Source organism: Dermacentor albipictus, chromosome 3 (genome assembly GCF_038994185.2).
Source record: "Dermacentor albipictus isolate Rhodes 1998 colony chromosome 3, USDA_Dalb.pri_finalv2, whole genome shotgun sequence".
Taxonomy (NCBI): domain Eukaryota; kingdom Metazoa; phylum Arthropoda; class Arachnida; order Ixodida; family Ixodidae; genus Dermacentor; species Dermacentor albipictus.
Genome location: NC_091823.1, coordinates 119,504,333 through 119,521,920, shown reverse-complemented (window position 1 = coordinate 119,521,920; position 17,588 = coordinate 119,504,333).

The window sequence follows — 17,588 nt, the reverse complement described above, 5'->3', positions numbered from 1 at the left end:
GCGACCTCGTGCTCCGCAGCCCAACACCATAGCCACTGAGCAACCACGGCCTTTTCAACTGTGTTGGGGGTGATTGCACGGTGGCTTTGGCCCGGCCATGGATCGTCTTTGTAACTTTCATGTCCTTCTTTGAACAGCTTGCTACAACGCTTCACAGTGGCCAATGAAACGCAATGTTCAGCGCATACGGCAGCCATACGGCGAATAATTTCTTTTTTGGAAATATCTTCATTTGTCAAAAAACCTCACGACACCAAGGTGTTCAACTTTTGGGGTGTCCATTATGTCACGCAGCCATGTTCAACCCAGTGTATGAGAGCATTAAAGAACATTTAACCTCGCCTCTACATGTCACTTGTAAATGAGATGCGTATGTGCTACGCACATGCCTCAAAAATAATGAACCGAACCATATTTCGCGGGGCGGGTTGTCTCACTTTCATTTGACTCACCTTCGTACATTAGAAATGCGAAGATACAATGGAATATACAAATGTGAAGATACAACTTGATAAAGGGCAAAAAAATGTCACTGGAAACAATGTTCACTGCGCATACGCACAAAACCTCGCAACAAGATATTTAAATATACGTATAGGTCTCGAATAAATCTACGTACCTAAGAAAAAGTCACTGTATATATTGCGTCAAACAAGGCAAATAAACAGGTCGCGCAAGCACAGATTCACAGATCACAGCACCCCCCTCCCTCCGCTCCCAAAATGTATCGCGCGCGACGGAAGGCGGCGCACTTCCTGCCCGCTTTTCTCCCTTGCGCACACAACACTGAACCACCATCGTCGGCTCACCTCCTCCCCCCTCCCCCCCCCTTCCGCACGCTTTTACTCGCGCATAGAGCATGCGGCGCGCGGTCAGGATGTTATCGCCCTTGGCCTTTATTTATACGGAACATGAGGGCAACGGCAGGAATGCGCCTGGAGTCTTCATATAGCTGTTATCGCAATATTATGATAGCATCAGGCAACTGAAGCGTCCTGTGGCCCATTACTTCCGCAAAAGAAGTGATAAAATCAAACTTTCACCATGCGACAATTCGCTGCGCCGCAACAATCTCTTCTTTTTTTCTTTTTTGGGGCGGGGGGCGGCGAAATAGAATAACGCAAAGGAAAGCATGTTGGCTACAATCGAATGCCTACTTTGGGCCCCTAGTGTGGCTACCGAAGGAATATCGAAGAAAACGTGTGACTCTTGGTCCACAGAAAATCATACGCATACTGCTCGGTATCCTACACCGGCGAGACAAAATTTTCCGGAGAGGTTGCGCTCAAGCGAACGCATTGCAATCCGTCGAGTCCCCGCAGTGCTGGCGGCGAGCGACTATGCATTGTTTCTTTTTCTTGTCTGCTAGCCAGAAAGCGTCCAAAACTCTGCCAGGCGAAAATGCAGTCGGCCAGAGAAAAACAAACGCGCATCCAAGTGTACCGCGCGGTTGTCGATGCAGCACGAGAAAAACGCATGCGCTCTGGCTGGATCGGCAGCCCGCGGGTTGCGAGAGAAAAAAAAAAAAGAAATAAATGAGGCTCAATGAAGTAGGCTCAATGTATCCAATGTATCCTCGCGAATAAAGTCTAGGTAGAAAAATAAATAAGAACTTAGTTACAATGGTGGCTTTAGTGTCTTGACATGGATGCTTTGGCGCAGGTGAACAAAAAAAAAATGTTCGTATTCTTTTCTGTGACCTGACGGCACAAATGAACCACCACAACGCTTTGTCTCATCGGACCTCGCTGCGTGCTTTGTCAACTTGTCTAATATTATGTTGATTTGGCTTGTCTCGTTGTATGGCCCGATGTACGACTTTAAAAATGTCGATGCACCTTTGGCATCAAATGTTTACAACAGCATCATTAAACCCACAAATTTCCGGAATTGAAAACCTAAAGCACGACTTTGGTAATGTCAATGCACCTTTCGCATTAAAATGTTATGAGAGCTTTATACCCACAATGTTTCAGAATTGAAATCCAAGCGCTCCGTAGATTCCGCGGCCTCCGCGAGATGCCGAGACGAGCCCGCTCGCCATCAAAACGCCCTTGAAATTTTGTGCTCGGTGGGGCTCCTTGCGTTTACGATATGTGACTCCCGATGCATGGGCGTTGCCGCGAAATCCAGCCCGATTTCGCAATGTTCGCGCTAAAATCTCTTTTCGAGCGTGAATTAAGGACATTCTAGACAAAATCGAGCATGATTTCCGGCGCCGGGAGTTGTTTTGGCTGGCGGCGCATGTCAGCACGAAAAAATTTCGGGGGGGGGGGGGCTGAAGCCCCATAAGCCCCCCCCTGGCTACGCCCCTGTGGTGTAGCGAATGATTATCGAGAAAAATCACTTCCAGCTCATTGTCTGAACCTAAAACGTTCATTTAATCGTGTCCGTTTGTTTCACCGTGTTCGACTCCCATTGTTGAGTGCTTTGTTTTCCTTTCGAGTCAAACAAAGACTGAGCACGTTGCGCGCACATCTTGGTGCGTTTTGTCGCTGCTCATTACGGTAGCACACACAGTGAAGAAATATACGTGCACACGCTCAGTACTCCGGCCCTTCGAAAGAACAAATGAACCATGTTGTCAAAAGAAGTTTGTGGAACTCCATTAGCGCCAATGAAGGATCAGAGTGTGGCGACGCACAACGTTTAGTAAAGAATATCAGCTCAGTTCCCGCAGTACCGATGAAATCGGTGCATTGCCCCTGACAGTACCACGCTTCCCGAAAATGCGGCCAGCGCGCGCCGCCGTAGCAGACGACGCAGATCACGACACTGCCCCTCAAGCGTGTGCGCCTGCTCGAGCTGCTGCCGCCGCACGACTCCATTGCTTGCCGCATCGCGACGCAATACGTTCCGAGTTTTCCCCTTAGTGTGAAACAAACTGCACACGCTATATTTGCCTTTAAGAAGATCGGTACGCTTGACGATTATTTTTATGGCTGCAATGCGGCGAAAGGGCAGCGTCTGCTTAACCATGTAAGGGACGCTGAGGAGGTAATTGGAAACGACATCGTAAGTGCCGCCGGAAAAATCGTCAGCACATACGATGCGGCACATACATACGGCACCTACGAGCTAAAGTCATTTTTGCAGTTTCTCACATTATGTTTGCTACAAATCCGTGTTGTCTCTGATGGCGACAACGGACTTCTATCGACACTGTGCGGAAATAAACAAGATATATCGCTGCATAGCACAAGTACGACATGCGCACACAACTTTAACTAGTACGTCCCCTACAATATGGAATATAGGCAGCAATGTAGACAGCTTGGTCATTTTTTAACAGTACTCAAGAGACGGAAGTTGAAAGTATTATTAATCATTCCTGCTTCAGCAATGCCGGTGCGACCAAGACGCGGGTGTGTATCGTCCAGTAACCCGATCAATCGGTGCGGTGGTGAAGCGGGAATGAACTCCGGTCATGTTCAATGCATCATGCACATATTCAATTTCTCGGCACGCGTGAACTTCGGCCACTGCTAGCGCATACAACAGACGTGGTTTCCATTCTTAGACAGCGCACACACAAACGAAACACGAGAAAGAAGACAGGATAAGCGCTCGTTTAACTTAAAGTTTTTATATGAATAAAAGGATTATGTACCGAGTAATTATTAATTTCACGTGGGTTACATATAGAAACCGTCATACACTCAGGAGGGATCAATGAACGAGCTCGCTTCGTTTGCCAGATGTTTACTTCGCTCGGCGCACCGCAGTAATCCATGTCTGTCGTCTGCTTCTTTCGTACCATTTTCTTGTGAATCGGTATAATTTCACTGGTGGCATAAACCTTTTCATGTTTACATTGCTGTCGTGACAGTTAACAACACAATAATAATTTCCGGTCATCCGAAGAGGCGCCGTCGCAAACAAGAGACGTTTCGCGCGCAGCGCGAACTGAACGCGGGCGCGACCGCGAAGGGAAGCGGCGACGGAAACCTACACCTTCTCGCGTGCAGCGAGCGCGAGAAAGCCTTCTCGCGTGCAGCGCGCGCTCAGCCTGGCCTCCTCTGGCTCAGCGCGAGCGAAGGAAACCGGCGGAAGCAAACCCCCGGGGGATTGGAAACCGTGCCGCCAGGGGAGAAACGAGCGCTGGCGTCTCGGGCAAAACTTGGCGTGCGCTCGTCTATTGGCCTCGAGATCGAACAGAGTCGGCTCCTAGCGGCGAGGTGACGAAGCTCCCAAGTGTGGATGCCGGCGGCCCGTCGCGGCTCCAGCCGCAGTGTGCAGCGATCGTAGTTCGCGAAATCACGATGGATGTTGTCGAGGACGGTTTGTGCGATGGTTAGTAACCTCTCAACCTGTTATTCTTTCATTTTTGTTACGGAAATTCGTAAAGTAAATCGCTGTACGTTTTTAGTGTACTGATGCGAAAAGCATTTGCTTAACGCGACCACACCATGTGCGCTCGTCTCCTGTCAACGTGTTGTGAGGTTAACATGCGTTCTTTTTCCGTTTTACAGCACCCTTGCCTCTAAGCACAATTCTCAACCATGTTAGGGACGGTGTCAGGTGTCTCGTCGAAGGCGACCAAGTCGTTGCGGCGGCCCACATCATTGAGTGTAGTGCCGTCGCTTCCGCCTGCTGCTCTGACGGTCCTGTGCACGTTATCGCATTTGTGCTGCAATCGTCCGCGCTTAGTAAAGACCCACACCGAGTCGACCTGAATTTGACCGACGAGACAAAAATAGCAAAATTGAACTGCACATGCCCTGCATGGTAAAGTATTGCCTCAAGTTGTTCGGATGTAGTTGGTCGCGGCGCGTATCGCGATTTGTTTACATTACATCACACTAAGCTGACTCGCTGATTTGCGATGTGTTTACGTTATGCGATAAATTTAGAGAACTTATGTTGCTTTATCAATTTTTGTTTTTAGCCAGACCTACAAAATCACGAGTTAGTTTCAGAGTGTTACTACCATTGTAAAATGTTTTCGAGTCGCTTTATAACCAGTTGCAACCGTTACACGAAGCTCAAATAAAGCATGCAACGTATAATTTATGTTGCATCATAATCATTAGATCCCTTTAATTACTTTCGCATGCAGGCACTTGAATTTGCAGTGGTGCTTGAATGCAGTGCATCGGGCTTCAATTTTTTCCGCCCCCCTATAAAAGACAGGAAAAAATATATCAATATGAGCAGTAGCAATAAATTCGCTCGCGCATGTTCGTTCATCGCTTAATGGACCATCCGCTGTTGGCTCGCGAAACGACACTGTTTAATCTGTACGAGATCATGCGTACACACTTGCCGTGTTTCGGTGCTCGTATTTACACTTCTGAACACGGAGAACAGTTCCCGTGGCTGAGGAAAGACAACGAAAAACGTGACAACTAGTCACGCTCGGTGACGGTCGTTTAAACGGACTCGCAGCTGAGCGCGAACCTTGAATTCACTGTGCAGGCGGCGCATGAAGTTTATAGAATAAATTGCATGCGTGGACACGCGGTTAATTTACTTGCGGAAGTATATAAAAGAACAGGCAACTGATTACTGGCATCCCAGGCCACGCCGACACGAACTTTCGCGGACTGCAATGATCTTCACACGCACAGCAACCACACAGCAACTACGCATGCAGCAAACATTAATGCCCAGATTGCCGATTTGGATTCCCAAACGTGATATCATATTGGACTACTCGCCATCCTTTTTCGTCAACGAACGCTTGAACGCACCATCGTCGAAGTGCTTACTGCACACCATCGCATACTCGGAAGGGGCCTTGCCGTTCCGCAGCCTGACGAGCCATTCTCGGCGACGTGCCGCGTCAACGGGATAGTAGTGAAAGCTTATCCCTGGCTCTGAGCAATATGTGCTGCATTGCCGAACCAAACAAAATCTCACGATGGTAAATGAAGCGTTTTCTGCGGGCACGCAGCACAGAATCGCGAAATGAAAACAGTAGCTCCCTACACTTCCACACACCGCACGGGCGACGCATCCACACTAACGGGGCGACGGTGCTGCCACCTATAGGTCGATCTCGCGGCCAATAGCGCTAGCACAGAGAGCAGGAAGCACAGCGTACAACACGGAGGAAGGAAACTAAGGAGAGGCCCTGACGTCACTCTTTGTGAAGCAAAAGTGAAGCCGGAAGTTGGCGTTGCTCATGGCGATGCTCCGCCTTTTGTGCCACCTTCCTCTCTTGTTTACATCTTTCGCGAAACCACGCCGCGCTGCGCGTGGTTTCGCGCGCGCTCGCGCAACATCCGGCAGAGCACGGTGCAGGTAACACAGCGACACAAGACACGGTGACTAACGCAAACCCGCCCACACAGCGCCTTTGCCACGGCACGAAACCTACCAGAGCAACACGTGTGAGCGCTCAAAAAATCAGAACAACGCCGCCATTGTGGCCCAAAAGGCGTGGCCATGCAGCAAAAAAAATAAAAAAGCAGCAAAAGAAAAGAGAACCTATACGTCATTTCCGCCACACTTTTCTCCTAGCGCGCGGAGGGGGTAGGGCCTCTCCTTAGTTTCCTTCCTCCGTGGCGTACAACATTCACTACGCCGAGCGAAAGCGCCGAGCCGAGGAGAAAGATGGCGCGGACAAAAAAGGAAAAAAACACAAGGAAAACGCAAGATCCGCGCGTTTTCAAGGGCAACGGCAGGGAGACCAATCGTCGTGCAGAAAAACGGGCGCGGGAGGAACGCGCAAGGGGCGAGGAGATAGCGCGACGGCGGCAGAGTTCAAAGAGTAGCGGTACTTTCAAATTATCAAGGGACTTTAGACGGATGTTATGAGCGTTCCCTTTGGAACGGAGCTGTGGGATGCGCCACCAAGCTCTTGCTATTACACTGCTTAATGCCCTACCTAGGTTAAAGAAGAAAAAGAAAAGGAAAAAAAAGCGCTATGAACTCCCACAACCAAATTTTCTGAATTCTATTGCGAACTTTGCTTTCGTACGTCTCCGTTTTTTGTCGTTTCCTTACTTTTCTTCCACCAATCTTCCAATCGCCTCATACTAATCTCTATTGCGGACATGTTTACTTTTCCCCTGCTCTCGCTGAACCCAAGGGCTTCAAGGAGGCCAGTGTTGCATAAATCGGCCGCTGGGCAGATATCTTCACATTCTAATAAAACATGCTCCATCGTTTCTCTAGCTTTACCGCAGCAAGTTTTCTTCCTTCTTATATATCGCTTTATATGTGCGTGTTCTAAGGCATCGTGATCTCGCTTCGAAAAGGGATGAGCTTCCTTTTTAGTTATATATCATAAATTGTTTCTTTCATGATTTCATTTTTTCCTCTTAAGTAGTTACTCATGGCAGGTTTCTTCTCTATTGGCGCCATCCCTGAGATTATTCAGCCTCTCTGACTTTCCGCTTGACGTTCTTTGTTGCTGTCGCGCCGGCGTGAGAGCGTCGCATGCGGGGCAAAATTCAACTAACGGGTGTATACCTCACCCATCTCTCGTTCACGCCGCTTTGATTGCATCCTTACATTATATCTATGATTGCCTCTTGCACTGGGCGTGTTTGGACACGTTTCGTACCGCGCCCGGTGTGTGCCTACGTGTGTGTTCGGTAAGAAGATCGGTACGCTTGAGGATTATTTTCATGGCTGCAATGCGGCGAAAGGGCAGCGTCTGCTTAGCCACGTAAGTGACACTGAGCAGGTAATTGGAAACGACATCGTAGATGCCGCCGGAAAAGTCGTCGGCACAAACGATGCGTGTTAGCTAAAGTCATTTTTGCAGTTTCCCACAAAATGCTTGCTACAAATCCATGTCATATTTGTTGGCGACAACGGACTTTCACGACACTGTGCGGAAATAAACAAAATATATCGCCGCATAGCACAAGTATGACATGCGCACACAACTTTAACCAGTACGTCCCCTACAATATAGTAGAATAGAGGCAGCAATGTAGTTAGCTTGGTCATTTTTTAACAGTGCTCAAGAGACGGAAGTTGAATGTATTAGTAATAATTTCTGCTTCAGCAATGCCGGCGCGACCTAGACGCGGGTGTGTATCGTCCAGTAACTCGATCGATCGGTGCAGTTGTGATGCAGGAATGAACTCCGATCATGTTCAATACATCGTGCACATATTCAGTTTCCTAGCACGCGTGAACTTCGGCCACTGCTAGCGCATGCAGCAGAAGTGCTTTCCATTCTTGGGCAGCGCACACACAAACGAAGCACGAGAAAGAAGACAGGACAGTTAAGCGCTGGTCGAACAACTGAAAGTTTTTATTTGAATAAAAGGATTATATACCCAGTAATCATGAAATTCATGTAGATTACATGTAAAAACCGTCATACACTCACGAGTGATCAATGAACGAGGTCGTTTCGTTTGCTAGTTGTTTACTTCGTTCGGCGCACCGCAGTAACCCTTGTCTGTCGTCTGCTTTTTTCGTACCATTTTCTTGTGAATCGGTAGTATTTCACTGCAGGCATAAACCCTTTCCTGTTTACATTGCTATCCTGACAGTTAACAACACAATAATAATTTCCGGCCATCCGAAGAGGCGCCGTCGCGAATTAGACGTTTCGCGCGCAGCGCGAACTAAGCGCGGGCGCGACCTTGAAGGGAAGCGGCGCAAACGTACACCCGGGGGAGGTGAAATCGTTCCTCCAGGGGAGAAACGAGCGCTGGCGTCTAGGATGAAATAAAGACCCTTGATAATTCGAAAGTAGCGACACTCTCCTCCTCGCGGCGCTTTCCTCCACGGTTCTCCTCGCCCGCCGGCTGCGCACAGCACGCTTTTTCTCCTGGGCTCCCGCGGACGGACCACAGCATTCTGTAAAGGCGTGTTATTTTGGACCACTTGCGCGCCCCAGTGGTATTGAAAATTTTGAGATATGCTGATAACAGCATCGATAATGCTGAAGGCAACGTTTATGAGGAGGTCGGTTTTTTCTTAAAGGGGTCCTGAACCACTTTTTATTGAAGTAAAGAAAGACATTTGAAGTGAAGATATGCTATTTCAGAACCACTTTGCCGCAGAAAAGTACTTCAATGCGTTCAGCAGAAGCGGAGTTATCGGCAATCAAACACGGCCTCAGCTGTGCTCCCCTTCCTCCTCCAATGCCTTGCACTGCGAAGGCTACGGCGGAAACGTCACCGTGGCGCGCAGTTCAAATTTCCGATTAGGTGCCTATGCCGCGTTAAACGTAAGCCAAACGCGGCTGTCCACAGAGAGCCGCAGTGCGCTTAGCCATTAGACTCGTGGTTGCACCTCGCGGCGGCTGCGGTGTAGCCGAGCGCAGCGACCAATAGCAGCCGCATATTGGGGTGTGCTTTATGACGAAATAAAGCACACAGGAAAGAGCGAGGATCATGGGGTTTTTGAAACGAGAGCGTTTGAGAAAAGGGTGACTTCGCACTCCGCTTGCGAGTTCCACGGACCACGTACGACAGCAGAACTTGGCTGAGATGTTCACAACAGCGTATGCTACCCGCGGACTATGTTACTTCACCAAGCCCGAGGGGCGGTTCAGGGCCCCTTTAAAGCCGTATGAACGGGGTATAGTGATATAAAAGAAGCTTCTAGGCAAGTTCTATATTCCAGACAATTTTTGTGCCACATGATGAGAGGCTTTACTTTGTGCGTTTCATGTCGTATTGCTTGTGGCACATCCCTTTGTGTATGGCTTATTAGGCGAACGCCTTGGATCTCTGTTTCAAGGTCGCGTTGTGAGCGACAGAAAATATCACGTGACCGAAAGAAGGCCGGAAGCGTATCAAAGCATGTGCAGCCGTGTATAAGAGATGATTACTGATTAGAAAAGTTAAGTAATGATTGATTAGTGATTGGATTAAGATGTATTAAAGGGACCCTGAAACGATTTTGACGATTTTCTACAAACGTACTGAGTCGTTAGAGTAGGTCCTTCTGATCATTAATTGACACATCTAAGTGCGCCGCGTAAAGCGTGTAATTTATTATAAGGTTTTAAAAATGCACATCGCTGCCGATCGCAGCACGCTGCTTGGCGGAATTTTAAGCCGCCCCTACGCATATGACGGAAATCACCCATATGACGTCAGTGGGGCGAGCTATCCGATTGGCTGACCAGGGCGGGTGATAAATAATTTTTCCAACTTTATGGTAAACAAATGATCTTCGTAATAGTTGGAATGTTAGTTCATTTGTTTTTATAAACAGAAAGTAACATAAAGAGAATGCACAAGAACAATTTTTCAATACAATTAAGCACTTCCGGCACACAGCAAGTGTCGTCTGCTTGTGTTACAACGTACTCCATTTTGACGAGAGCTCTGCGGTCAGAGTCGGTCTCAGTTTTTTCGCGAGCACTATGATTCGAGTTTGTTGCTTTGTGGACTGCAAACGTAGCGACTGGCAATATGTCAAGCTGCGACACCGTGTCCCTCTGCAAGGCAGTATACGAGCGAACTGGCTGCTGCGCATCGGACTGCCGCTATCCGATCGGCGCCAGGGTTTGCGCGTTTGTGGCCGTCACTTTACATCGGAAGACTACTAACGCAATAGCGTTTCGCGAGTCCGGTATTAGGGCAAATACAAGCGCAAGGGGACAGGGTCTGGCCGCCTGACTGTGCCGTAACGGGATGAGCCATGGGATGAGCAGAATCGCAAATGTGAATGGTCTGCACGGTGCAGCCACCTGGTGGCACAGAGCTCAACCATACACAGTAGCAGTAACGAAGTGTATTCTTCTTTGCTGCTGGTGTGTATTTTTCGCAGGAGTGTAATCATCAACGCTTTGTTTTTATAAATGTATAAAATGTTTTACACTTGGTTACAGCAATATTAGCGCTTCGTTAGGCTGGTTAAGCGCTGCGCCAACAAGTGGCTGGACCGTGCAGACCGATCAGGCCGCACGTACGTCTACGCTAAAGTTCCTTCATCAGCTTGAGTTTATGCCTCCAGTCATTTGCCGAAATGGCCAGCTTGCCTGTGGTTACCGGAATACCAGACACGTTCGGCGCTACGACAGAATGCTCGCAGCGCACGCTGCTTCGATAGCTCTCGCTTGGAGTCGACAGCCAAGCGGCTAGCGGAGAGGTTTCACGCGGGCGAGGGCGGGCTCCAAAACAACCGGAAGTGGATGGTGTGACGTTGCATCGTGACGCGAAACCAGTGAAGGCGGAGCTTAGCCCCGATCGCTCGGCGAACGAGTTGAGGAGGAAAACCATGACTAGGGAGGAGGGTAACTTGTAATCGCTTGTAGCTCCATTAATACGTAACGCTTCACTTAAATTGTGGTGTAAATGTTCTACTTAAGCTGTACCCTACACGTCTACAAAATTTGTCCGAACCATTTCAGGGGCCCTTGTATTAAGAGAATTAAGGTTATTAAGGAGAATTAAGGTGGATTAAAGACAATGAAGGTGTATTAGGGCGAATTACGGTGGAGTAAGGTGCATTAAGGAGGATTATGGTGGATTAAAGTGAATGAAGGATTAGGGTGGGTTAAAAAGGAATAACGTGCGTTAAGGAGGATTATCGTGGATTAAGGTGCAATAAGGAGGATTAAGGCTGATTAAGGTGGATGAATGATTAGTATGGATTAAGGTTTATTACAGTAGTCTTTACAACCTTAATCCTCTTTCATACACGTTAATCCACCTTAGTCAGTCTCAATACACTTTCATCAACCCCAATTCACATTTATCCACCCTTATCCCCCTTAATGCTCTTCATCTACCTTAAACCTTTCGTATACCTTAATCCTTAAACATCACCTTAATCCTGCTTAACACACCATAATCCACGTTTATACACCCTAAGCTACCCCCATCAACCCTAATCCGCCTTAATCCATGCTAATCAGTCTTCATGCTCGTTTGTCAACCCTAGTTTACCTTAATCTACCCTAATCGACCTTTATCCTACTTCATCCACCTTAATCCTCCACAATCCTTGGTCATGCACCTTCATTAACATACTCCTTCATTAGCCCTAATTCACCTTAATCATCCTTCATTCACCTCAATCCTCTTTCATACACCTTAATCATTACTGACTCACCTTAATCAACTCCAATCCAGCTTAATCCTCACTCACTCAGTTAATCACTATTGAATCATTAATTAACTTGGCTAATCGTTCTCTTATACAGATGGGGACGTGCTTTGGGTCGCCTTTGGCCTTCCTTGGTTCACGTCGTATTCTCTGTTCACAACGCGACCTTGAAACAGAGATCTAAAGGCTTTCACCTTAAAACTAAAAAAACGCAATGTGGACTAGCTAACGCTCATTACCTGCAATTCGACGGCACTAATTTTTTTCAGGGCTTGCATTCATTGTATCTGTCTGACGCACAGATCGACGTAAGCTAGAAATAATAGCTTCTCAACAAGCCGCTATTTCAATTTTCAGTAAAACAGGCAACGGATTTTAACAATCGCGAAAAGTGCAATCGAGAGGCTATTGGCGGCGAGGAGTTACGGAGTCGCCATCTGTCGGAAGCGCCTCCCTTACGTAGTATGACGGATCACGCGGCGCGCTCTTCATAGGTTTCGCTTACGGTGCTCAATAACAACACCACGCGGCAGCCCTACTGGACATTTATGTAAGTACTCTCAAAACGAGGGAAGCTTTTGACTGTCGATATAATAATCTTGGGCAAACTCAAAGCACATAATCGTTTACAGACGCTATCTCTTTGCCGAATATGTACAGTATATATAAACGCCACTGCGCGCGGTCGCCGCGATGGAGTATCCCGAACCGGCTTCTTGCATGGAAGATAGGCAAACGCTGAGAGTAAACCATGTCAAATATGTTCTTATAGTGGGTTGTCTGTATAACCAAATGGAGCATAACAGAATGAAGCCTCACTGTAGCGATCGAACGGGTCCGCAGCGACCGACTGCGCGTCAGCATGCATGTCCGCACACAATGTGTTGCTTTCGCTGTGAGTGCGTTTTCGCACCGTGCTGCGAGCTTTAGGCCGCAGCATATGAGCATTTGACAGTACACTAGCAACCATTGTTGCGTGGACGCCATCAGAACTGTTAAAAAATAATTTCGTTATCGAGACTTCGACACCTACGGCGACTGTGATGTGCCGTCGCGACGATTCAGTCTTTTTCTGTCTTCTAAATTCTTAGGACATATCAATATTGTTTCTCAAGTTGCGTCGCAATGTATGTTTATCGGTCATCTCAGCGCGCGATTTCCCTCTGATTCGTTTCCGTAATCCAGTGCACTAATTCATAACAGAAACATGACCATATCCAATGCGTTTTTTTTAATGTGCGTCTTACCGCTACTTGCCGTTCCAGTGAACTTGCCAGTATCTAGCATCAAGTTCATAGACGAAACCGTCTTGGCATTAACCGGGCAGCGGGTGCGGGCGAGCGTCTCTGTACGCGTGTTCTGCTACTCACCTAACATCGCAGACCCGGCGCCGTATACATATATAGCAGAAATCGTCTTCGCCTCTGTGCTTGCTGCATACCCGAGTTGCAGCCGATGGCTGTCTGCCGGTTCTAAGTTTCGCGAGCCAAGCTTCACGCAGCTTCTTGTCCTGCGGCTACGTGTGAATAAGGCTGACACCGGGCTTCGTTGCGTATGTCGGGCACTGCGACATTAATAATAATATTTGGGGTTTTTACGTGCCAAAACCACTTTCTGATTATGAGGCACGCCGTAGTGGAGGACTCCGGAAATTGTGACCACCTGGGGTTCTTTAACGTGCACCTAAATCTAAGCACACGGGTGTTTTCGCATTTCGCCCCCATCGAAATGCAGCCGCCGTGGCCGGGATTCGATCCCGCGACCTCGTGCTCAGCAACCCAACACCATAGCCACTGAGCAACCACGGCGGGTACACTGCGACATTGAGCAGTAGCCTACCATGCTGCACGCCTCCAAAGGCAGCCACTACCTATTATAGTACTTTCAAATGTTGTCGAGCAGACACCCAAGGTGGTAAAGCCTAACCACTTAATCAGAACCGCAGCGCGGCTTGGACTTTAAACTTTCGTTTTCAGCTCGCTTCGGCGCCGCCGAAGCAGCCGACGCGGCCGCTGTGTCCACGTGATCCCTCATGCCACGTCACGCCGACGGTGGCGCCAGCTCTTCCAGTGGTGGAGCTCGAGGTTGTTCACAGCGGAAGCAGAATCTATAGTGCTGCGTTTCCGACTAAATAACTGGCGACGTGCGAGGTGATGGAGCCGCCGCACAGTATAAGATTACTGAGGACAACCCCAGACCTCTCTTTTGTCAAGAACGTAGCGGAGGTCAAGTGGGTCAACACGGCTCTAGACCTCGGAAGTGACCACTACGTCATCGAAGTCTCCCTCCCGATAGCCCGCTATAAGACGAGGAAATTCAATCTGATCGACTGGGACGTTTTCCGCAAGATCAGAGCCGAGCGCGCACCGATGGCGGAGACAGATATTGAAGGTTGGTGCAAAGGGATAAGGGATGACGCCGCGGCGGCAACCAAGGAGGTCGTCACTGAGCTCGACGTTGACAAGATGGATAGCAGATTGGCGCACCTGCTGGAAGCCAATCAAGCCCTCCTCACGAGATTGAAGGGGCAGAAGCATAACAGGCGGCTCCGCAAGAAGGTTTCGGAAGTTAACAGGGAGATCGAACATCACTGCAAGAACCTGTGTAAGCAACAATGGGATGAGCTTTGCGAATCCGTCGAGGGTCAGCTCAGATCAGGCAAGAGCTGGGGTCTGCTCAAACACCTTCTCGATGAGGGCAGCACCAGATCCAGCCAGAGACGATCCCTCGCGCGAGCCATCCACCTCGCTACGGACTCTACCCCGGACGTGTCTATTGTCGACAGGCTCATAGACAAGTACCTGCCGGTCGCGGATAGCTCTGCCCCTACCCAGTTCCCGGACTACGCGGTGTGTGCGGTGCCGGAGTTGGACCAGGACTTTACCGCGGCCGAGATCCGAGATGTCCTCTTCTCACTCAACGTCAAATCTGCCCCTGGTCCAGATGGCGTCACTAACAGGATGCTGAGGAATCTCGATGATGAGTCGATCGACTTCCTCACTGAAAAGAATAATGAAGTCTGGCGCAGTGGACAGGTCCCCACACAGTGGAAGGCGACCTGCACGGTACTCATCCCCAAACCCGGTAAAGCACCAGGAATAGAGAATCTACGACCAATTTACCTGACGTCCTGCGTTGGTAAGGTTGCAGAGCATGCCCTGCTCAACCGGCTCAAGGTGCACATCGAGGCCAATGACATGTACACCCACAATATGATTGGTTTCAGAGCCGGCCTCTCGACACAGGACGCCATAAAGCTGATAAAACATCAGATCATCGACCGGAGCACGGGAGATACCAGAGCCATCCTTGGGCTAGACCTGCAGAAGGCATTCGACAATATTTCACACGAGTTCATTCTCCAGTCTATTGCCGGCCTCGGGCTCGGGAAGAGGGTCTACGACTTCGTCCGATCCTTCCTTAGCCAGAGAACTGCCAAGCTCAAGATCGAAGGATACCTTTCGCAAGAGATCACCCTCGGTTCACGCGGCACGCCTCAGGGCTCAGTCATCTCGCCAACATTATTTAACATCGCAATGATCGGGCTTTCTAAGGAGCTCGCGAAGATTCAAGGAATCAACCACACTATCTACGCAGATGACATCACCATCTGGTGCGTCGGCGGGAGCGACGGCCAAGTTGAAGCCGCCATGCAGAGCGCCATCGATGCGACCGAGCGCTTCCTCCGCCCCACTGGGCTCAGATGTTCTCCATCAAAATCTGAGCTGCTTCTCTACAAGAAAAGACCCAGAGGTGGCGGCCATCGTGATTGGAAACCGGCGTTCGAAAGCGAAATACGGCTTTTCACTGGTGACGGGTCTCCGCGGTGCCTAGAGTGGACACACTCCGAATATTGGGGATGTATATCGAGTCTAACGGTTCCAATGGAACCGCACTCAGAAAGATCACCGCCAAGACGGAGAGTGCTCTCGGCCTCATTCGGAGGATCGCCAACAGGCACCGGGGAATCAAGGAAGAAAATCTCATCCGCATTATACATGCTTTTGTTCTCTGCCACGTTTCATACTCGGCGGCCATGCATAATTGGCATGTGGCTGAGAGGAACAAGCTCAATTCACTCATCAGAAAGGTTTTTAAGCTTGCCCTCGGCTTTCCTGCAAGCACCCAAACCGAAAACCTCTTGAAGCTCGGAGTCCACAACACGCTCGAAGAGATTATCGAGGCACAAGAGCACTCACAGCTGCTCAGGCTATCCGGCACCCCGACGGGCCCCAAGATACTCGACGAGATGGGCCTCAATCCTGTCGACCAGTGCCCTGACGCCATGCGGATTCCCAGCGACATCAGGTCTCAACTGCACATCGCGCCCCTGCCCACCGCAAACAACGTCGGCAGACGTCGGGCCAGGGGTAGAGCTCTACTCGAGCATGTCCGCAATGACCACATTGAGGCAAGCTTCGTGGATGCCGCGGCATATGTCCAACAAGAGGCATTCGCCGTCTCCATTGTAGACTCCAATTCAAGGCTCACTTGCTGCGCTACGGTACGCACTTCAAGGCCCGTGGTCAGTGGCGTAGCCAGAAATTTTGTTCGGGGGGGGCTACGCCAGTGGCCCCATATATATATATGTATATATACATATACATATACATATATATATATATATATATATATATATATATATATATATATATATATATATATGGGGCCAGTGGCGTAGCCGGAAATTTTGTTCGGGAGGGGGGGGGGGGGGGCACGTTGCAGCTCGGCCTCTCCCGTAAGAGGAAGCTTTAGCTCGGGTGCTCCTATTTAAATACATGTAGAAGGGGAATTCGTTTTTCCCTGCAACCACTTCACCAAATTTGAGGAGGTTTGCTGCATTTAAAAGAAAAAGTTCAATTCTAGTGACTGCTGGTTTCGAATTTTTCATTTAGGTGGTCAACTATTTATTAAATATTGGCCAAAATCGAAAATTTTTCAGAAAACGAAACTATCAAGTCTAAAACTCCGTGACTCAACAATGAAAAATGATATCACAATTCTGTGAATTGCATCTAATAATACATCTACAGCGGACAAAATAGATATGTTACACATGAATCTCAATAAAATTTAGTATTGTGGAAATACGGCTTTTGCAGAACCCTTGTACACAGCGTAACCAATTCACGTAAGATACAAATTGACATAGCAAACTTGTCCGCTTTGACTGTTATAATAGATGCCGTTTACAGAACCACAATATCTCTTCTTCATGCACAGCTATTAGTTTGTAAACGTCATGCTTCTATTTTTTCAAACTTTCAAATTTTTCAAAATATTTTAAACAAAATTCAGGCCTTAAATCGAAGTTCTGTTTCCAACAGACACTAGGATTTAACTTTCTCTCTCAAATGCAACCAATTTCAATAAAAGCGATTAGAAGGATTATCTCAGAAAAACGTTTCTGCGTTTTACAAGTATTTGAATAGGCCGCGTCAAATTGGGCCCGAGCTAAACCTTCCTCTTAAACAATTTGTCGAGAGATCAAATACATGAATACTAACTGCATTGTTATTGCCAAAGATGCTGCAAACCAATTCTTGAACGCTACGCACTGTCAAAATAATAAAATATGTATTTTTTCATAAAAGAATATACTTGTATGTGCC